We start from the raw sequence: 24,041 nt of genomic DNA, 5'->3' as shown, positions 1-24,041 counted from the left end.
GAATTTAAATAACATAGAAAAAGTAAATGTAAATATATTATAAAAAGTTACCATACAGGCATGCGGCATTTTAGCTTTAGAATTAAAATCCAGCTGGAAGTTGGTTTCTCAGTTTTGGCAGGATCAAACACGATATATGTCCTTTTTGACATGGAAGATTAAACACTATAGTGCACTTATTTATGGGTTATACCGAAGATACCTTGAAGGGTTGATCTTGTATAATGGAATCTGCACCCATCAATTATTGAATAAGAGATCTGTTCTATCCACATCTACGATCTCTCGTGTGTTCTTCGTATGTGCCGTACTTGGGATCGGGAAGGGAGACGGGTCATCTATCATCCTCTCCACGCCTCATCTTCAGCTAGGAAGGGAACATGGATTAGGGATTCGCAACACCAGCTACAACTTAACAATTTATATATTTAGTACAAATGCATCCAAAGCTTTTCTTTTGGTCGTGTACTTGAATATAGGTACTATATGGGGTATATACCATTTAGGTGTGCAATCTAGAATATGCTATTATTTAAAGGAGATGTCTACGTCAAACTCGAGTGTTTGAGGGTCATAACACTCGAATTTTTTTGACCCCTTCGATGTAAAATAGATTGCTGGATCAATCTCTTTCTCCTCCTCCTGCTTGCCTTATCCATCACGGAATCATGGGAGCCCAACCAAGTCTCTTCTCCAAGCGCCGCCTGCAAGTCTGACGCGAGATCCCGCCGCCTCCAAATCCAACGTGAAGCCCCCGCCGCCCACGCCTCCCTCCCCGGCTCCGGCGGCGCCCTCGCCTCTGGAGCCCGCCACCCTCCACCACCACCCAAAACTAATCTCATGTGTTTTCTGCTCCCCATGTCTTCTTTTTCAAGTTCTCCCGAGATCCCCTGCCACTGCCAGCCCCCCGCACGGCTCTGGTGGCGCAACGCCGCCTCCGCTGCCACCGACGCAAACCAATTGAAGCTTGATGCCTCCAACACCTCCACTGCCTAACCGAGGATCCCCCGCCGTCCGGCTCCAACGGCGCCTCGCCGCCTTTACTCCCTGTCGTCTCGACCACCACCACCGTCGGCTGGCGAGCCCCCCGAGCCTCCTCCTAGGCCCCAGAGGCCACATGTAACCCCACCCCGAATCCCCAATCCGAAACCCCAAAACCCAACCCTGATGGGGGAAGCAGTGTCGTGGCGTCCGTCGATTAGCCAAAAAAATCAAGTGTGAGAGCTTCTCAAAACACTCGAGCGTGGTATAGCTTTCCCCTATTTAAAACTATACCGACTAAATGTCACCCCTCAGTTTTGATCCATTCTTGGCCATTTTACGTAAAAATGTATTTCCCCCATTTTAGCTTTCTTTTTCTTGGCATGCTTCTTCTTCTCTTCTTCCTCTATATCAAATGACCTTGCTGGAAAAGAACACGGCGACCATGTGAATGGCGCTGGCTGTTGGTCGTGCAGAAGTGACGGCACAGGGCGAAGGCATTGCTTGCACATGCCATGGATGAGTCAGCACGAGGCATGGGAGAGGTGGCCACCAGTACCAACTACCAAGGCAATCTGAGGGAGGAGGCATTAGTTAGATTGATCTAGCCTCTCCTTCATCGGTTAATGTAAGGTAATTATGGTGGTAGAAAGAGCCAGCAGTAGGGCGACATCAGAAGGGGCAAAAAAAATAGAAGTTAAAACATGTTCTTGCCCAAAAGAAAAGAAAAAATTATAACTTGGTCTTCTGAGAGGTCTCCAAAATATATATCAAATGCAACTATGGATAGTATAATATCAATTCACTTTTTTATGCAAATATAAATTTACATTTAATCGCACGCTGGATGAATAACACGCTCGCATCTTTGTCACGTCGTCTCATTCGTTGTAGACTTTGCATTGTTTTCGATCGGTCGATCACTATGATACAGTTGTTGTTTGCTTGATCCTAGCCTGGGCACGAGGTCGAGAAAGAGATCCACGTTCATTGTGTCAGTCAATCTAAGCTCTAGTTTAGAACTCACGTGTCAAATTTATTGGTACAGTCCTACAAAGCTATTAATCTTTTTTATACTAGCTATTAATATTTTTAATGCACCAGTAGCGACACACTCATATAGTCACCAGATCGTCGTGTCAGGAACGTAAAGTAGCGTAGCATATCCAGTTTTTGTCCCTATCTATAGGTACAACGTCATCGTCAAGAGGCAAAGCACTTATTTTGCACATAAACAATTCTTGTGCACATAAATAATTCTCACTGAGAGTTTCATCCTCATTAAATAGAACAGCACATCAACGTTTTTGATGATGTGGCAAGTAATGAATGGAGAGAGAAAGGTGAAATGAGTTTGGTCACCATAAAATCATGTATACACTGTTTCCTAGAAACCTTGTGTCTTGCATGTAACATGGAAAACAACAAACAATGAAACTTTGCATTGTGTGGAGCTATTTCAACTATGAACTAAATGTTATTTGGGTTATGTGGCATTCTTAGAAACATAAATATGAAATGACCATTGAGAATGGTCTAATTGCAGTAAATTAAAATATATTATAAGAGTTACTCGTATAGACATGTGAGTGCTTTCGATCGGTCGGTTATTATGATAAGATTTGCTTGATCCTCTCTCGGGCTCGAGAAAGAGATCTGCATTCATTGTGTTAGTCAATCTACTTGTTTATAACAAACACGTCAGATTTATTGGTACTGTCCAGGTCTTTGTCGATTTGAAGGAGATTGGAAAGGTCGGAGGAGTTCTTTTTTTTCCGAATAGGATTGGAAGGAATTAGGAGGGATGAATTTTGAGGAATTAAATCCCCAACAAGTCAAAATCTCCTTCAATCTCCTCTAATTTCCTTCAATTCCCTTGGAAAGAGGATTAATTAACCGAACGAGGCTGGAAGAAAAACAATTGGTACAACGGCGGCGCATGGTAGCATGCCTCTTGATCTTTTGAGATGATTGGCAAGCGCAAGTGCAGTAACCAGCCATAATTTGAGATGATTGGCAAGCGCAAGTGCAGTAACCAGCGATAAGTGTTTCACGTTGATGAGGAAATGGAAGGAAAAAGATGAGAGAAAGTGCGACCTGGAGACCAAATAATCATGCATGTGTACCCTGTTTTAACCGTAGGTACCGTTGTCGAGAAAAACCACTTCATTTGCACATAAGTACACTATATCAACAATGGATCTGTAAGAAAGTTGATAGGATGGCATGTACATATCATACACGGATACACCTATACTATAAGTAATTTATATAAAGAAAACAATTAAAAAATATGATAACAAAACTTAAAGAATTTTGTTGAGCATGATGTCGTCTCCGTATTATATTTTAAAGGTTTTATGCATGCCTTCAAAGCAAACATTTTAAACTTAGAGGCAATGGTTATGGAACATGGGTGGAGATCCGTTGGGTGTGTGTGCGTGGGGGGGGGGGGGGGCAAGAGAGAGGATCGATAGGTGCAAAAGATGTAGCTTCACCTTCATCTTTTCTATCACTCTTCTATGTGGTTAAAGATCTTATCTATGTCAATGTTACTGTTTATGCCACATGGGTCATATTGTATGCAATAGTAAATTTCTTCATAAATACATTTAAACTCATTCTATGACAATCATTGTATTTGAGGTTGTAGTGATATGATCCACTAAACTGCGGGTCTGCGGCAGTGCAATTCCGCAACTGTGTCCATTAATCCATGTATCCCATTCAGCTGCAGTAAGCTCATTTAAGAGCTACCTCTTGCAGACAAGTTGCTTACTATGGTGTTGAGCCAATCTTCAGCAATGTAGTGGTAAGCTGCCTCTGTCAGGTGGACACCATCCCAGAACATAAGAGTGGATGGATAATCGGCCATAAGTGCTCCACGTCAACGATGAAATGAATTACGAAAGAAGAGAGAGCGCGACCTGATGACTAAATAGCCACGTGCTTCAAGTCTTTGTCCCTGAACCGTAGGTATAACGTCTTCGTCGAGAGATAAATCACTCCATTCGCACATAATTCCTCTATCAACAATGGATCTAGAACAATATTGATATGAGGGCCTATCCATATCATACACCTATACTAATAAAGAAAAAATTAAAAGGAACAACAGACATGCAAGCATTTTATCTTTAGAAATACAATGCTGCCAAATAAGCCCATACACTCTTGTATTAATAAGAAAAATAACAGATTACGTCAAAATTGTAGCTAATAATCAGGTCAAGAATCCAATCAGGTAGGCTCCCTATCAAAAGAAAACTTGAAAGCTATATGCAAATTCAAGTGTTTCCTTCCTCTCCCATGCCCAATTTTTTTCCTTCTTCATTCTCTCGCCAATTTAAGACCTGGGGACTTCTTCTCCACCCCCACCGAGCTCTCCGGTGAGGTTAGGCTTTAGCTTCTGGTTTTTAGGGTGCATTTGGATTTTGGACATCCCACAATAGAAACTCAAACAAACAAAGGTTTAGAAGGAAGGCAGGCCGGCACACCAAAGATGACGAGCGTGGGGTTGTGAGGCAGAGGTCGCCACGGTGGAGGAGGCCGGTCGGGCATGGCAGGGGCTAGGCGCCATAAATGGATGGGTTAGCGAGGGAGTGGACAATGGCAGTGGTTTTGAGGGCTTGTGGTTGGGGGTAGGGCTAGGGGTGAAGCTAGTGCACGACGACCTGAATGGACACTTCAATACATATATGTATAAAAATCTATGTCCAACCTATACAATGATGACAAAGCGGCAACGGTAAAAATGCTTACTAAAATGATGTATCTGACCAAATATTGTAGGAAAAAGTGTTAGGATAGGGATGATTAGTGCACCGATATAATAAATTAAGGGATCGATTTGCACCAATTAAAATATGAGGGACACTTCCAAAATACTTAAGAGATGAAAAATACATATTTCCAATATTATTACACCAATTCTCCAATTACATGATTTTGTATATTACTCAAATTCCCCAAGTCTCAAATATCGATGGATCCTTTCTTGCCCCTTTGTTGCAATTTGCAAAAGCAAAACCTCTAAATGCAGACTCTAACATTGCAATTTAAATGAATGAATCAGAATTGGTGACCAAAGAAATCGAAACACTACCTTATTACTTCAAACAAATTGATTTGCACCCAAAATATTCGTGAGGAAATTAGTTGTATACCATTGAAATTTGGAGCAAAACAAGATTCTGGAAGGATGCTGTAGCGGAGAGAAATAGAAAAGGAAGCTTACGAGCAGCTTGAGGCCGTGGGCACCGATCCGGCGAGGCGGCGTGCTGCAGCGACCGGCGATGAGCGAATGATGCCTCCCATCTTTTGCTGCTTGCGATGTGGAACCTGGACGATGAAGTTTTTGCATTTTGAGCAACCGCAATTTTGCGGGTGTCGTTTAGCTTTCTCGTGCAACACTGGTAGAAAAGCGAGCATTAATACCGATTGGGAAACCTCGTATATCTCAGTTTTCCCAACTGGGACTAATTAATCGGGACTAAGGATCCCCATCTTTAGTTTCGGGTCTTTCACTCGGGACTAAAGGCCTTCTTTAGCCCCGGTTGGTAATACCGACTAAAAGTGTCTCCACGGACTACAAAATTTAGACTCGAAACTAAAGCCTCTTTAGTCCCGGATCCAAAAACAACTGAGATTTTTGTTGAGGATGGAATGTTGTTTTTCTACTGGTGCAACTCTTGCTCGTCATGCGCGCGACACACTTGGCTTGTTAGCAGACGACCACTGACCCGTTCATGTGGGCTTTTTTTTATACAATGCTTTGAACTGCCCCATTTGTTTATTACTGTTGTCCTGCCTGCAAAGAAAGTATGCAAGCGCAACAAGCGTGTGCTGCTAGGCCAAATGGTGTTGAATGCATCGAAGTTCAGGAAGTGCACAAGTAGTGGAAATTAAGTGCTAATCTCTAAAATTTTATTTTTTTCCTGGTGCTTGTGCACTCGGCAAGCCTAACGTGGCTTCGCCCCTGGGCAGGGCAGGAGATTTTAATTTGCTGCCCAGAGAGGAGCTTAGACACAAGGAAGAAGAAAGAGGAAGCTGTTTGGCTAGAGGTAGAAAGAGGGACCTCCACGGTTGGACTGAAATATGATGATAAAAAAAAAACATTGAGTTTGGGGAGGAAGAAATTAGTCGAGTTTGATACAGACAGCCCAAAGAAAAAAAAAGGAGGGATTACTCGTACCGGTGAAACAACCAAAGCAGCAAGCAAACCAAAGCAGCAAGGAGGGATTCGTTGTAAGTTGTGACCTATGCAAACCAGGGAAGGCCCAGCATTGACAAAGTCGAATCGGATCCATGGCAGGAGAACCTTTTTCTACTTGTTGAGAGATAGGTTTACTCCGTCCAATCCAGTTCGTAGCGAGGGCCAGGAGGATCGCCGGAGGCCGGCAGGCCGGCGATGGCGCTGGTGAACAGCGGCGACACGGATCTCCGAATCTACGAGCCGAGTTTCGCGTGTGAGTACTCGTGTCGCCAGGAAAGGGCCAATCACAGATCGCGTCTCCTGGCCGAGATCCACAACGCCTACTGCAAGGCTTTCGAGCGCCTGACGATCAACAGCAAGGCAAGGTGCCCCCTGGCGACGCGAACCCTCGCCGCCGGCTTCTGCTTCGGCCTACTCGACCCCGCCTCCAACATCGTCATCAACGCCCTCGTCCCCTGCCGGCGGCTCAACCATGCAAGCAAGAAGGGCAGGGACAAGGAGCACGTTGCCGCCGCCGCCGTCCCGGGAGCGTAGCTCGAAGACATGGAGCGCTGGTCGCTGGACGGCATGGTGATCTTCCTCACACGCTTCTTCCCGTACCTCGCCGACTCCGAGGCCGAGCGCCACCTGCTCCTCGCCGACGCCGGCCTCCTCGTCGCCACCCGCATCATCGTCATGGACCGCCGCATGAAGAGGTTCGGATCCTCGGAGCGCGCCACCGAGGAGGCCTTCAGGATGGCCCTCAAGTGCGCGGCGCTTGCCGCCCGGCACCCCGACCCGGACCGCCTCGTCGGCTCCTGGCTCACCATCTCCAACCGCCTCGACGAGGCCGTGCGTCTCGGCGCCAAGGTGCGCCGGCGCTCACCTTCCTCCAGCCTCCACAACCTCGCCAGGCTGCTCGACGGACCGCCGTGGAGACCTGCTGAGGGCGTGGCAGCACGCGGCGTCTCGTCACCCTCAGACCCGCCGCGTGCCGTACCAGCGCACCAGCACTCCCCTGAAACGGTTGCTCCTGGACGCGATCCATGGGTTCTACCTGCAGGCCCTGGCTCGGCTGCCGGCCGGCGAGCTGGGGTCCCGCTTCCACCGCAGCCTGCTCAAGGCCGGCCACTGCTACGGCCCGCGCGCTCGATCCCGTCTCCAACATAATCGTCAACACCGTCGGTACGACGCCGCGTTCCCGCGCACCCATGAGCTCGAGCTCGACATGATCAGCTCACTGAGCCTCCACCGGATCGAGAACCGCTCCTTATACGGCATGGCCTCCTTCCTCTGCACCCGCTACCATCGCCTAGATTTCCATCAGGCCATGCGTTTCCTGCTCGATGGCGATGCCAACCTGCTACTTGCCGATCCAGGACTCCATGCTGCCGATGCTGGTTCAGGAACAGGAAGACGAGGAGGTCCCAAGGCTAGCTCCATGGAGCACCACGGCTCCCTTTCATAATGCCTTGTGCAGGGTGGAAACACAAGACCGAGGCTCAGGCCGCCAGGCCACCGAAGTCGAGCAAGCAAGCCTTTAGGGCCGCTGCTGTCGCTGCGTCTGCGTGGCACCCCAACAACCCAGATGCTCAGGTGAACGTTCTTGCTTCGTGTAAGCAGAAGCTGGCTTCTGCCGCCGTGACGCTGCTGAAGGGTAGTAGCTAGCTCTCTTCTGTGGATGTTCGTGGCCTTGCCAGGTTGCTGTCTCCTGAACCCTCCTGCAGTGAGCAGCCGCTTCTCCCATTCCCGCTTGAAGAGTACGTGTGTGAGCATACAAGAATCACCAAGAAGGTCATGGAGGCATTGAGATCTCATGCACCCATGACCCATGTATGAGCTCCATGTTATATGTGGCGTGAATGATCAGGTGACTGGGCCTGTGTTCTGTCCAGGTGGCTCCAAATTTGCTCCCCACAAATGTTACCAATCTCATGTCAATTTCTTGGCAACCCTCAAAGATACTCCACCTCACGCTCGTGAAGCTCCGGTGCTTTTGTTTGCTGAATTGAGCAACGATGACGAAGACAAAGGTGGAATGCATTCCATGTGTTGCACTGTCTCAGCACCGCCACCATGCGCTGATGCGCAGGTATATGGTCTAACCAGTATTGTTCTTTATCTCTGTGATTTCATTTTCCATCGAAAGTCTAGTGTGCAATTAATCCGTGAGGTGTCTTAATTATGTTACTTTGCGTGTTGACAGAACGTACGAGTTCGCTGCCTATATTGCGATTACGTGGGGATTAGGATAGTGCACCCAATTGATGAAGAATTCCATGGGCGTGAGTTGGAGTTTGAGAAGATGGTTTGCGGAGAAGACCCCAACATAAGGATCGTTCGCCACAGCCGTCTCATATCGAATGAGATTGGCAGTCTTAAGGAGGATTGTCTTTACGCTGATCAGCCTAGAACTGGTGCGAACTTTTGGGATCTGGATTTCATGATGGATGATGACTATGATATCAGAGGGGATTCCATGATGGATGACTAAGATGTCAGCCATTAGAATGGAGTTAACTCTAGCCTGACTTGCAAAAAACCTTTATGTATATTGTTTGATGCGTCAGTTTTTACATGTTTGCAGCAAATCTTTCTTGAAATTGTCAGTGACAATTCTGGTATACTCCAATTTGTTAATCAAGTCTTGCTTCAATTGGCTAAGCATCCAAACTTTCCCTAATGTAAACTCAATATTTTTTTAGATTACAAGCTCCGTATTTTTTCTAAAAACGTTTCAACTTTGAAATTATGATTCTAAAAAAATATATATTGTGAAATTAATAGGTTTTAAGTCCTCTTTGTAAGCTAAGGCTGGTATTCGAGCTCTTACCCAAAGGTTACAGCAAGGCAAAAGCTGCTATAGCTCAAGATTTCCTTAGAAAGTATTCATTTCGTTCTAAATTATTAGTCGTTTTATCTTTTCTAGGTTCGTACTTTTTACTATTCATCTAGACATAATATATATCTAGGTGTATAACAAAATTTATGAATCTAAAAAATCCAAAACAATTAATAATTTGGAAAGGAGGGAGTACTTACGTGGGTGTTATATCTATGTGGCCTATATTTTCTCCAGGTAAACATATGTTATACGGTGGTAGGCTGTGAAGACCTATGGTACGGTGGGCGTGGTAGCTCGCGGCGTCTCGTCGCCTTCACCCCTGCAGCGTGCCGTTCCGGCACCCCCGCTTGCTGAACCCCACTTGCTGAACGCCTGAACCGGCTCCAAGACGTGATCCACGAGTTCTACCTGCATGCCCTGGCCCGACTGCCAGCCAACGAGCTGCGCTCCCGCTTCGCTTCCACCACAGCCTGCTCAAAGCCGGCCACCGCTCGATCATAGGGTTGTGGCGAGCTCTCCTCCGAAGATGTTCCACGGCTTGCTGCGTGCCTATCTCCTGAATCCCCTGTGAGAACTGAGAAGCCACTTCTCCCATTGCCCCTCACAGAGTACCCTTGTGCAGAGGTAGCTTATGCGTATACAAGAATATCCAAAAAAAGTCAATGCTGTGTTGAATGCATATCAACATGTGCTAAACATGTACTCCCTCCGTTTCAAATTGTAGGTCGTTTTAGTTTTTTAGTTCATAGATATTATTGTATCTAGATATATTATTTATCTAGGTGCATAATAATATCTATGAACCTAGAAAAGTCAAAATAACCTACAATTTGAAACGAAAGGAGTACTGTTGTATGCTCACCAAACTGATATCCCTTCTGTCCAATTACAGGATCCCACGTTTGAGCTTCATAAGATTTGTGGCGTGAATAATTACGTTCCTTCCTCTCGTCATAAGCTTTACCACTCTCACATCAACTTTGTGGCTACTCACAAGTCCCAGAAGCCCATATGTGAGTGTGTGCCCTAGAAAGTATCCTACAAATATTCTACTATAAATCTCACATGTGCGTAAATCGTAGGCAATATGATTTGAAGCGTTATGGTTGTATTCATGCCTATACATCTGCAATGCATTAAGAGGTGGTTCCTATTATGGAAAAGGGGCATTTGTGTTCTTGCTCTTGTTTTGAAGTGTAATTTTGATTTTGCCCTCATTTTTTCAACTTTGTGATTTTGCCCTCGACTATTTACAAGTCAATGCGATTTAGCCCTTAGTCAACAGTCAAAATAGGGTTACGCGAAGACCAAGGGCAAAATCACAATGACTTGTGAATAGTCAAGGGCAAAATCACAAAGTTAGAAAAATGAGGATAAAAATACAATTGCACTTCAAAGTAGGGCAAAATCACCAAAAGTCCTATGGAAAATGAGCTCACGCTTAATGCTTTTAAATATGTTTCTAGACAAAAGATATTTATCTAGAACATAGGCAAGCGTTGTTATATAGAAATATGCAACGACCAAGCTATAAGTGTGAGACTTCGGCTTAATTATTTCGATATAAAAAAGCAAGTCTACTACATTGCTAGAATCTATATTCCATATTTAAAGCAGAATGGCCTATTTGCTTCTCTCACAGTATAATTATCTTCTCGATCTATTAAGACCTCTTAATCCATAAAAAATAATCAGAACTAGTCTCCACTATTTTTTAAAACTTAAAGATAGAGGAGAGGGTAGAATGCCCTCAGACTCCTCGTACAAATTAATACCTCATATTCTCTCAAGATGTTCATTTGTAGGATTCTTGGCCATTTAAGAAACAGTATTTTCATGAATAACAATGTAATAATCTTTCTTCAAAATAATATTTTTATTATGAATGTCGAGTATCAGAATAACATATATTTAGTAATAAATGTATAAATTAGAACATATGCACACACATATGTACCTATCAGATTGGGAAGCGTGTAAAAGAATATCAATAAATTCAAAAAGGGACATGTCACTCGCTTACAAATACTTATCCACAACTTACCGATATGGCATCACAATTATATCATGATTATTGTTTTTGATATCTCCCATACAAAATTCATAATCATTATCAAACTATTAATAAAAAAGGTTAGAATTAATTCACTACAAATACAAATTAAAAAGGATCAGTAAACATTATCATATAAACCTTCTCACTTCATCCTCAATGATACTTCAAATATAACAAATTAAAAGGAAGATTATCTCTAGTATTATATGTGTGGCCTACTTTACACGTCCACACGTCCAAGTCACTTGATTAGACTTGATTACAGGTACTTCAGGTATCCTAAATAGGTGTCATAGTTAACAAATTAGATCTGCACATAATTTTAGTGCATGAATAAGATTATACTAGAGATACATATAACATCAACCATATATCTACAACACATTAGATGCAAGCTCAACATGGACAAAGATAACAAAACATTTCCTTATGTTGGTTTAATTTTGTCAATTTTAGCTTTTAAAGTTTTAGACACTCCTATAATCTGGATGACTGTGAATTTTCTATCTTGTATTCGCATTGTAGACTTGCTTTTAATTCAAGCCCCGTCTTCTAATAGCTGCCCAAAAACATGCATATGCTTTTGAATATGATAACTTGGAAAATGATAGACAAAAAGTGTAGAAAAGCACAACTGATATCACACGATTGGATTAGTTGTATGGGGCAACAAAAACTAATAGTACATAAAATTCAAGGAAGGTAAGAATTGGTGATGGTAAACTGTCATGATTTTTGGAAGATTACTATAATTGGGTAATAAACTGTGTACGATGTATACTTCGATGATAAAAGACTAGAAACACACTAGTTTCAAATAATACCAAACATAAAGTTATTAGACATATATCCCTTCACTCTTATGGCAATGAAGTGAGAACTTAAGGAATATCAAAAGTGTACATCATTTTGATTATTGCATGATAAGCTAAAAACATAATTGCATAGGACTTAAGGGTTTGTATGGTTGGAGATAAAAGGTTAGATGAGATGGCGACTCATGGATTTATGGACAGAATTAGCCATATATCTTGTTTGATTGGATGGATTGGATGTGCCAACAAATTTTTGTTCGGTTGGTGTAATAAATTTTAGAGGGGATGATTCAGTTTTTTATTTTGTTGGATGGATGTGGATGGATAATGTAGGGTATGATAAGCCTCTTATTCAAATTGGTGACTTTGCACCTTTTACACAAATACAAGACATTAGAGGAAAAGCAATTGAATGGCCGCTAAACTTAAGGTTATTTGAACTTGTTCCTCCTCCTACTACTACTAGTATTATTATTATTATTATTATGGAGGGTAAGAAATGGAAGATACAAATTATAGATTGGCATAGATTGATGCCCCAAAATAATTATGCACGGATGCTCTTAGAGGAGACAAGCTTTTGCGGCTGGGTCCTATACATCACAAACACCACCGCCTTGTATTTGTCGTCCCCAGGACCAACACGGTTTGACGCATCGATAATGAGCTCGTAGTTGCGGGTAATACGGAGACGGATGAGGAGGAGGACGAGGAGCTGGGGCCGGAAAGTTGCTTTGAATTGCACCGCAAGAGTTGGCTCTCGATGTTCGGCAGAAACGGCGCCATCCCCTTCGAGGCCGAGAGTACGTATTCACCTGCACATCTCTCATGCTTTTCCTCGTCTTGATCAAGCATTCGTTTCTTCTCTTATATCAAGGAGGCATATATAATTAGATGCGTGAACTTGCTGGGGACTGGTGCTTGAGATCAATGGTAGGAGGTCGATCTGTCTAGCCAGACGGGGTGTAGGTCTACATTCTTTAATTTAGAAGAACGCCATGATGTGGGTCATCCGTTTTAGATCCTGTTGTTTACAAAACCTACTGATTTTATTTTAGAAAGAATAAAAGATAATATTAAATGTTAATATGAACCCCGTTTCAATCCGATATTGGCTTGAGATCTATGTGAGTTACCCATATGTTTGCTCCTAATTACATTGTTTGTCAAATAAATCCCCTTTCCAAGCCATTTTATCATATACAGCTACGAGTAACAGTTTTTCCTTATGCACGGCATTTGTTTGCTTCATCATCAATCAATTGTGATGTCTAGGTATAGATGACTGGACTAACAAATAACCCCCTTCCTTTTTCAGCTCAGTACCCTCCCATGTGCTACACGGACATACCGATGCTGCCAGCAACTGCTGGACCTGGTGATACCATGGAGGTCTTCTTCGTCAAGGTGAATCAGATCACCAGCGACCTCCAATGGCCACTAGATGTCTATGGCATCGTCGCTGTGCGCGATTCCCTAGACTGGAAGCGCAACTACCTCTTCAGTCGAGGCAGAGATAATTGCCAGACCCTCACCTCTCAGGCATGTTCAAACATCTGTGTTTCAACTTCTGTCCTATTCCATCGCCCATTTAATCTACTATAAGCATCTCAATGCATGTATATGGTGTAATCTGCTTGGTAGTACTGGTAATATCAGCTGATTTTTATGGCGTTTAACTCAAAGCTAGCATTCGGAAGAAATATTTATACAGGTTGATACTGTGAATTAGGATCAGAACCTTTCCATCAGAGATACTTTATGCATGTTGCTGCTGGCTCTTAAAACGTAAATAGTAAAACTTGGTTGTATTTTTAAAAGTATATCAAATGTAGTTTTTATAGTTGGTATCCACTTCACTTCTTGGTTGGCTGGCCCTGACATGCAAGATTTCAGTAGGTGGGCACATTCCTGATCCTTAAATCTTCATTTTAGAGAATGCTATTAAGTGGTTTTGTATGTGCATCACTGGTGAAATAAATTGCTGGCTGCTGATTCACCTTTAGTGATGGTGTTCCCAAAGGCAATTGAAATTTGCTGGCCTTTAATTTGTCTGGCTGCTGATGCACCTTTAGTGATGGTGTTCCTAAAGGCAATTGAAATTTGCTGGCCTTGAATTTGTGTCACTGTATGCAGGATTCTCTTTTGGAACTTACAGGTCCTAGCCGAGCTATCCTGCTGTGGGATGAGCCTATTTTTGAGATTGACCTGAAAGTGAAGGACAAAGGGAGTTCATCGTCTGAAGATGACAAGATTTTATGCTTGGATTTCTTTGGATACAACAACATCTCTTACAAAGGCAGTCTCAGTTACACCACTACAGAGGAAAATACTGTTTGGTGGCTGATAAGCCGGCTGAATAAGCTGAAGCGAACAGGAGGCTTGTCGCCCTCAAAATGAAGTGGTTTAGGGACAAAAAAAAAGTATAGAACAACAAAGCATCAGTTTACTTTTTAAATTTTTGCACAAAATTCACACAGAGCCAAACTCCCCTTGGGAAAGATGGATTAATACAACAGTGTTTGCCAATGGTAAAACGACTTGGGGATAAAGTGAATAAATCGACAGCAGCTTGGTGGTGACAATTATTATCTCTAATTCACCTTTACAGTGACAATTGTGATAATTGGCATTGACAGTTGGATATCTAGAAAGCCTGTCGCCACTCAATATCCTCACCTATACTCATATGTGACAAGCACCAAGACCTGCTACAATGGCTAGCTCGACCAAGTAAACCTAAGCCCGATTGAAGATTGAAGAGCAATGAGATTTGGTCCGACAAAAGAATTCACGGTCAAGACAAAGCTATTACATACTAGCTTTTGGTCTTTGGAGGCACAGCTTGTCCGGTGGCCCCATCTATTTGGACGTCTTTGGCACCAGATAAATGCAAAATATTTGCATGCCTAAGAACCAGACAGGTGCAGTACTAGCCAATAGAAACATTGTCACAAGCACATGTTGCACACCCCCTACGCTGGCATCCTTTTTTGTCACCGCTTGCCTTATCCGCTCCAGCACGCGCCGCCGGCCACCTCCGCCCCGCGCCCGCCGCCGCCGGCCGTCCTCCGCCCCTCGCCCGCCGCCGCCGGCCGTCCTCCGGCCTCCCTGCGCCCGCGCCCGTGCCATCCTCCGACCCCGTGCGCCCATGGCCAAGATGGGGATTTTGGCCCCACGAAGGGACGAAGCCGCGGGGAGCCCCTTTTTGGGCTTCTCCTCCCTCTCCTGGCTTTCGTCGGGAGCATCCTAACCCCTTGCTGCATGCTCACGGCTCGTCACTGCTAGACCACAGCCACGACAGTCCAGTAGGGGCGCTGCTACCGCCACGCCTCCACGCACCATGCTGCTATACCTCCACCTTCACTGTAGTCGCCGCGCAGAGGCGCCACCACTCGACCTCTGCTCCCCGCACATGGCCATTGCCCTAGCATCGTCGGGCATCTACTCGGGGCATCACAACACCGCACCACCAAGCCTCCTCCACGCCGTAAGCCTGCCATCGGACCACCGCTGCCCACGCGTAGTGCCTCCGCGTGCAACCTCCACTGCTCACTGCTCACGCGTAGCGCCTCTGCGTGCCGCCTCCAGCCCACCATTGCGCCTGCAAGCCGCCACACCCCAAATCTAGCGTGCAGGGCTTCTTCCGCCATCGTCACCTGCTTCCGTGGCCTCCTCCTCGCTCGCGCACAGTGCTGTTGCGGTTGCGTGCCACCGCCTCCACGCCATCGTCGGCCTTAGCCTGCCGTCTCAGATCCGGCGCGTCACGCTCGGCGGCCGCCGGCGCACAGCCACCACACCCCGCACGGGCTGCTGTCTCACTCCTCACCGCCGTCCCGCGGCCACCACCTCGCTCGCCCAGATGCCGCGCCGCCCCCGCACTCGAGGCCTGGCCACCCCAACGGCAGCCCTTGCCACGCCAGGGGGAGGCCTTGTAGGGGAGGCCGCTGCCACCGCGCCAGACGGCAGATCCCGCACCGTAGGTACCGGATCTGACCTCGCCAGCCCTGCCGCGTGCCTTTCACGATGGCTTCCTCCGGCAGCCATGGAGGCTGCGCCCACCAAGGGATGAAGGAGGAGACAAAGGGCATCTTGCCGCCGCCATCCTCGCAAGCTGCGCGGGCTTCCGACGGCTGGCTCGGGAGGCAGCGCGGCCGTGAGGAGGTGGAGGAAAGGGCGGCGCCATGGCGGTTGCGCTCGCGGGGGGAAAGTAGTGTTGAGGAAGATTAATCTTGGCATAGGGCGATTATCATATTGCTGTTTGGAGGCGCACTGTCGTAGAAGAAGCATTGCACAAATCACTACGGACCTCTGGCCCTCAAAGTCAAGAATTTTTCGATATTTTATGGCCATGACCAAGGTATCGATTTGCGTAATGTGGCTTGTCGAACTTTGGTTCCTTTGGAACACATGCATGCGTGGTTTTTTTCCCCTCATGATGATCTGTGAACTGGTTATTGTGAACTTTTGTCCCAAACTTGGACATACACACACATATTGTGAACTTTTGAAGCCGGTCATGAGAAAATTAGATTCCGTAGAGACAAATTTAAAGTGCTAAGAAATTGTGACGGGCATGTGACTTGAAAGCAAGAATTCGGATGTGCACAAGTATGACAACGCACTCTCCTAAATTTAAAGAGCAATACTTGTCGTTTGGCACGGGCTAGCTTCGTCGTTGGCCTTCCGGACGGTGCAGCCCGCGGCCAAGCTTGATGCTCCGATAGATCATATCCACACGCGCTGACCGCCTGGGCCATGCATCGACGTCATCTGGCCATTTGGGTGCCTAGTTTTCGGCTAGCAAAAAGGGTCGAGGCACAACACAACCCCACGGCTTGGCGATGGAGCGTTTCCCCGGCCCGGCGGCCCCGATGGAAACAGAAGAAGCCGTTCGCCCACAAAAACCGGGGGCCGATGCTAGGTGGGGATCCAACACGAGTAACTGATCGACGTCGTCCATCTCCAACTCATCAACGCCGCGGGCAAAAGCCAAAGGGTGTCACGTTGTCGTCTTCATTTCTGTTGCACAGCAAACAAGCTAGTGTTGCGCCCCGTCGCTGCTCAAGCTAAGGCAATTGTAGACTGTACTCTATATCGGTGTCCACCCGTCACATAACCAACTTGCGGATCATCGGTTCGCGCCCTTTGCTAAATGCACGATTATTGCACGTGCACGTTTGCGGATTGTCGGTTTGCGCCCGATGCTACAGCATGTTTGTAATTGCCAGTCTGCGCCCGTTACTTGCCGTATTTGTAGATCGTTGTCGGGTTGTGTCCGTTGCTTGGTATGTTTGTAGAGGTTGTCGGTTTGCGCCCTTTGATAAATGCGTTTTTGCGGATTGTCGGTTTGCGCCCGATGTTGCGGCATGTTTGTAATTGCCAGTCTGCGCCCGTTACTTGCTGTATTTGTAGATCGTTGTCGGGTTGTGTCCGTTGCTTGGTATGTTTGTAGAGGTTGTCGGTTTGCGCCCTTTGATAAATGCGTTTTTGTGGATTGTCGGTTCGTGCCCGTTACTTGCCATATATACTTGCGGATTGTCGGTTTGCGCCTTTGCAGATTGCCGGTTCCCGACTTACGAACATGTATATCATCAGCTTTCATTTATTAGCTATGTAATTAATTGTCATATGCTATTTCCCGCTAGTTTTTAGCGGGTTACACCCTTTTTAAATCGCTTTGCACGCCGGTTGTAAAATTGGATCGCAATGGTAATGATTGGTCACCGCGATTTCAAGCCTTATGAAGCACAACCCCCACTAAAAACATACTGAGACCAAGACTCATGATCCTCTGACTGAGTACAACAACTAAATTCTTCACCACAGATGACTCTAGGCAGGTAACAAGGATCCACGCAAGTTTTTAAGACGACACGCACACATCAGGTGAAACGATGGCTTATTACTTGAAATGCATAAATGATCGATCATGGGGTCGATGATCCAGCAATCATCCAGCAGGGTTCGTCGACGACCATGGGCGCTGCCGGCCCGTCGAGCAGGAACGGATCCAGAGAGCTGGCCTCGCCTACCGGGTCAGTCGACGCGACGGCCGCACCTGAACCTGAAGCTTTGTTGGCCGAGTCGCCGTCGGTGGCGCCGACGCGCAGATCGTTGGCGACGCAACGCGGCAGCGGCGGCGGCGGCGGCGGCATCAGGTGGTCGACATCCTGCTGGGTGTCGTCCATGGGCTGCGGCTGCGCCAGTGCCGGAGGCTGCTGCTGCTTCTGCTTGTTCTTGCTCTGCTGGCGAAGCTCGAGCACCTCGCTGTGCATGCTGGCGTGGTTCTCCTTGTCGAAGGTGGGGCTCGCCTGCGGGCGGTACTCCGGCAGCAGCCGCCTCTGCCTGTAGCGCAAGCCGCAGGCGTTGCACAGCGTGGCGGGCCCCTCCGGTCCCTCCCTCCACTGCGGCGTCTCCGACGACCCGCAGTGCACGCACTGCTTCTCCGACGCCGCCGCCGCCGCCGCCTTGTTCTTCTTCTTGTTCTGCGGCGCCGGCTTGTCGGAGTCCGTGGTAGCCGTCGCGGGCGCAGGCGATGGAGAACTCCCCTTGGCCGCGTTCCTCCGTGCCGTCCGGTACCCCTCGGGAAGTGGGCCTTCCCAGACGGGACCGTCCGGTGGCGGCGGCGGCGGCTGGTCTGAGACGGTCGTCGGCGTCGTCGCCCGCCGGCGGCGTCGCGGCTCCCCCCACTGCTCCCCGGCTGCCCAGCGCCGGCGGCCGCAGGTGTTGCAGAGCGTGCGGGGCCCCATCGGCCCCGTCCTCCACTGCGACGTCTTGGTCACGCCGCAGTCGCCACACGTCCCCGCCCTCGGGGTCGCCGGTGGTGGGGGAACGGGGAGCCTGAAGGACCACCATCGGGACGTCTCGGCTCGGACGCGAGGGCCCCGCTTCTTGCGCGGGACGGCGGCGTCCCTTCCGGCGACGACGGCGGCCAGGAGAAGCGCCGCCATCCACGAGACGGCGCCGGCGAGGCGCCCCTCCCGCGCCCTCTCCGTGCCGCCACCGCCCGGCATCATGGCGGTCGCCACCGCAGGCCGCTGGGTTTTGCTGGGGCCAGATCCCTGCGGCGGCGGCGGCGGGGCGTTGGGGACCGGGCTCGCCGTCTCACGGTGGCGCTCCTGCTCGCTGGGCGACAAGGGCGTCATGGCGTTTGGCGTGAGCACGTCGAAACTGAAGTGTGATGCAGGCGCTGTCTGCCTAAAGTACTCGCGGACTGGACCGGGTGGAGCGGGTTTTATTTGCTGGGTTCGTCCGGCCGGGTTGGGGTGGTTGGTGGTAGCTTGAGCCAGTCCGGTCCAGGCTTTACGCTTGCAGCGTTGCAGTGAGCGAGTTCCACGCGTCTCCTTTTTTTTTCCCCTGTCATCAACGATACTGAATGCCTAAATTTCTAACGACTTTGAAACCAGACGAATTACTGAGCAAAGTGTTTTGTTGAGTGGACACACTGAGAATAGGTGTGGAGTGTGTCACGCACAAATTCCATCTTAGTGTGTGTTCCACGCACAACTTAGCTACAAACACGAACGTTTTTAAGATGAAATTAAACAAACAGACCGACGAAAATCGATAAATTATTACTGGAATGGGAAATGCATAAATGATCATGGGCACCGATCCAGCAGCTGGAAGAACCTAGTCGATCAAGATCCAGCAGGGTTCTTCCTCCTCGACGTCGATCATGGGCGCTGCCGGCCCGGCCCGTTGAACAGAAACGGGTCCAGCCAGCTCGCCTCGATCGTCCACCGGGTCAGTCATGCTGGGCGCACCTGCGTTGTTGGCAACGAGTCACAGCACCGTCAGGTGGAGCATACCCATGCAGCTCCTCATCAGGTCGACGTCGTCCTGGCTGTCGTCCACGTGTGTTGCGGCTGCTGCTATTTGTTCTTCTTCTTGTTCGCCGGCGAGCACTCCGATCCGGGACCGGGCCGGCTTCCTGGAGGCCGTGCCAGCCATCGTCGTCGGCACCTGAAAGGGATCCATCACCGGCGATGGAGACTTCCGCTTGGCCACGAGTCAAGTGATGCGTGGAGCTTCATGTGTGCGTGCGTGCGTGCGCGCTCGCGTGTGTTTTCTCTGCCTAGCTTGTGTTTGCTTGCTTGCATGTGTGTAAACGGCGTGCCTAGCTTGAATGCAATCAAATTCATTTTCATCATCAGAAATCAAGTCAACATGAAAGACCTTCTCATAATTTACACCAGCATACTCAATTTCATCGTTTTTGCCCCAAGGATCATCATCTGTAGGGTTTTCCTCAGTCCCAGATTTAATAACAGGATCAAAGAGATCTGCCAGGGTGGTACATGCGCTCTGTTGTGTGGGTTGTGCATGCGAATCTGCTACTACACAAGAAACATAATGTATGCTCTGTTCTATGGGCGGCTGATGAATGACGAGCCCGAGCCTACAAGCACAGATGTAATCAACTCCTATAAGGATATTGCTAAAGCCCAAATATATATCTAACGAACCCTAGGCCCCCAAATCTCATGAACCCATGCCATGTTCTGAACCCTAGATCCTCAAATCACTTGGGGGAAATTTGAATCTTACCCGTCAGGAACCCAGGATAGGTTTGACACCTTCTATGGGGAGTCATCGCTGCATAGTCGCTCCACTCCAAGACCGGGGAACGGGGACCAAGTCGCAACCATCGGGCCTGGTCTCTTAGTGCAGCTCGCGGATGGGGAGAACTTGCCAGAGCTAAGTTGCATCAGTGGCAGGAGGCATGGTGTGTGTGATTGGTGGCGGTCGGTGAAGAGTCGTCGGAGATTATGGCAAGCCGAGAAAAATTGCAGAGGCGGCAGCGAGATTTTTTACGGATGGTGCCGTGAATAATCTGGATAGGATGCAGCTGCCAGCCGATGTGCAGGTGGTGTATCTGAAGGGGGTATTTTGGTCTTCCTAGGCTACGCCATCCACCCTTCCGGCCAGGAAATCATTTTTTAATGGAGCCCATTTTTTAATGGAGCCGATGTGTAGTAGACAAATCGATGCCTTTTGCAGTGTTCAGGAGCCTAAAACGGCAAATTGAGTGTGCTTGGCACAAAACCACATTTTAGCGGTGTCCACCAGACAAAAAACTCTTTGTTGTTTGTTCTTCATGATAGATAGGCAGAACAAAAAACTCTTTGTGATGAGCCTCACGTCGACGCAAGCTAGAATCGACTAATTAACAATGAAACGATGTAGCAAGGGTTGCTCATCCTAAGTACTCCCTCTGTTCCAAATCGTTCCAAATTGTAGGTCGTTTTGATTTTTCTAGGTTCATAGATATATCGAGGTGCATAATAATATCTATGAACCTAAAAAACTCAAAACAACATACAATTTGGAACAGTGGAGGTACATGACATGCCTGTCACTTGCTTTTTCTTTTTGTCCATGGCAGTATATATAAGCAAATCTCACCATATGGTAATGTGCAACACTGAATAGGTAGAGGTCTCTTGGTGTCTCAGATTCGGGAATCTAGAGCACTGCACTACGATCATCTTGCCCTCCACTCATGAAACCTGACATGCAAAATTTCCTATCCAAAAGAACAGCTGCTGGTACGTATCATCATATGATGCAACACAACTAAACGAATGTATAACATTTCCTAGATTTTGTTGTAGCATTGCTACTAACTAGATTGCACACGAAACTTTTTAAGACCAAATAGATGCGCAGCCAATGAACCAAATTTATAAGACCAAACGCAGATATAAAAATCCAAATTTATTTAAAGTCCTGCAATGATGATGAACTTAGCCAAAATTTTAAGACGAAACAAACACTACAGATTGAAAGTCGATATCATATCTAAGTTACAGCTGGGAAACAAGTAAACGATTTATAGAAGATGAGCATCCTCACGGGTTCTTCCTCCACAGTCGATGACGATCCAGGAGGGTCCTTCCGGCTCGATGATCATGGGCGCCGCCGGCCCATCGAGCAGGAACGGGTCCAGCTCCAGCCACTCCGGCTCGCCCACGGGGCCAGCCATGCCGGAGCTGGATGCAACCGCGTTGTTGGCCGAGCCGTCGTCGGTGGCGCCGACGCGCAGCTCGCTGGCGAGGTAGTACTCCGGGGCCGGGATCTCTTGCTGCGCGGGCAAGGACTCCATCGTCGGTGATGGAGACTTGCGCTTTGCCAGCGTCGTCGGTAATGGATATGTACTTGTCATTTCTTCTTATTACCTTCAAAAAACTATAGCTCGTTTGGTTGCACCCATTTTCATCCCACTTACCTTTAAGAATCAATATAATGTATATATTGTCGCTTTGCACCCATTTCCTTTGAAAATCCATTCGCACCTTTATCTCTTTGAAATTGTAGGCTGTCGGTTCGCATAAGTCGTGTGCCGAGCTTGTAGGTTAAATTTCAATTGCTCATAGTAATGCAAGCCTTGTGAAGCACAGCCTTAGTTTATTAGGTAGATTTAGTGGCAAACTATGTGGGTACATGACCACTATAAGTAAGATAGTTCCCAAAGCTAGCCCTGATTTGTAAACAAAAACAAAAAATAGAGTCAAACAAGATTAAGCTCACACTACTGTGAGGTGTCATACGAATTGTGGAAATTAAAGGGTGCTCTTTTTTTATGGATCTTATATTGTGTTTGTTCTAATGATATATGGTTTTTCTATGGGAAAGTATGTGCTAGCTGTTAAAGCACGGTTATGGATTCTCATTTTATAGGTTGGCATGATTTTGTAAAATGATTGTACCATTATTTATGGTGAATTCCTGGATTCAAAGCAGCGACTTAATTGAAGGCAAAGGGATTCAAGAAAATCTGGTATTGAAATGTACCATATCCAATTTGGAATACTTACTCTCAATTAATATTGCCTAAAATATTCATGCATGGTTATGCAATCAAAGAGGTTAAGAGGGGGTATGTGGACTAAACAAGCATGGCAAAGTTGCCTATAATAAGTTGTAAAACAACAACTATTTCAAAGATTTTGTAGATAAAACTAAAATAACAAGCATTTTAATTTGAATCAAATGGAGGAATCCCAAAAGGGGTTTTCATTCTTGTTAGCATGTGTTAAGCATGATTTTCGTTGACGTGGCATGTAATTAAGAAGGGACAAGGAAAGGTATGCAAGGATACAACTCATGTTGAGTCATGAACATAAATGTAAAATGACAAAATAAAAGCATGGACTGGACTGGACTGGCATTTTTCAAACAAAAAGGTCCTCGCTTCTCTTGCTCAGTCACCTGCAATTGGATGGCTATATGTGCACTTGCTAGCATGCACGTTTCTTCTTTTCTTTTCCTTGCTTCTTGTTAGATAGCGTATATGGCCCATGCTATGGTCACAATAACAGTTGCACAAAATCTCGTCAAACAGCATGAACCTGACATCTATCGTGCAGTGGCGTGGCGTGAACAAGATCGAGGTCGCGGGACGAGTAACGTCAGCTGTTGTCACGGCGTTACGTTGGCCGCCTCGACGTCCGCTCCATCATCCACCTCAGCCTGTGGCCATCTATCGCCTCTGCACCTCCGCCGCCTCCCTCGCGACCTAGCCATGGTGGGCCCGTGGATTTACGGCAAGAGGGAGGAGGCAGACGAGCAGCCATCCATATCAGAGGTGCGGCCCGTCGATGGAGAAGACCGCTGCGGCAGGTGTGTGATTCGACAGTTCACAAGTGGGATGGGCCGGTGGGGCTCGCCAGTTGACCGCTTGCCACGAGGCACGAGCCCACGACCGCATATAGGGCCGCCTAAACACGTTCATATGTTCGGCTTAAGGCCCATCCGTGATCCTTCGCAGATGCCCCGGTTGCTCCCGCTCGGCAAGTGATGGCACCACCGCGCCGGCACGGCGGCGCGCAACCCTCTTAGAAGGGGGCCCAAGGCGCGCCAGCTGCACCATTGGTACTGGTAGCTTAGCAATGATTCTCCATGGTTATATCCATTGTTGTACGTCTTGTAGATTATGAAGAAATTGAAGTCGTGTGGTTTTGCATTGCATCTAAATGCACTTCGATTGCAGTGTCGTAGCTATTATAATTTATTTTGGCTTATGATGAATTTTATACAAGTTTAATCAAATACCTCTACTTTGGTTGTTGTGATGGTTTTAAATGTTGAGTGTCCTTTATGGATCTAAGTTTATTCGTTGAGTAGTTAGTTTTTTACAAACCA

General features: G+C 47.2%; 1 pseudogene; it reads left to right on the top strand.

The window, feature by feature from the left end:
• Positions 1-6,087: 6,087 nt before the first annotated feature.
• Positions 6,088-8,669, top strand: LOC140223520 (uncharacterized; annotated as a pseudogene).
• Positions 8,670-24,041: the final 15,372 nt, after the last annotated feature.

Source organism: Setaria viridis, chromosome 7 (genome assembly GCF_005286985.2).
Source record: "Setaria viridis chromosome 7, Setaria_viridis_v4.0, whole genome shotgun sequence".
Lineage (NCBI taxonomy): Eukaryota > Viridiplantae > Streptophyta > Magnoliopsida > Poales > Poaceae > Setaria > Setaria viridis.
Note: the sequence above shows the minus strand (reverse complement) of the source record. Positions and strands in the feature narration are given on the sequence as shown.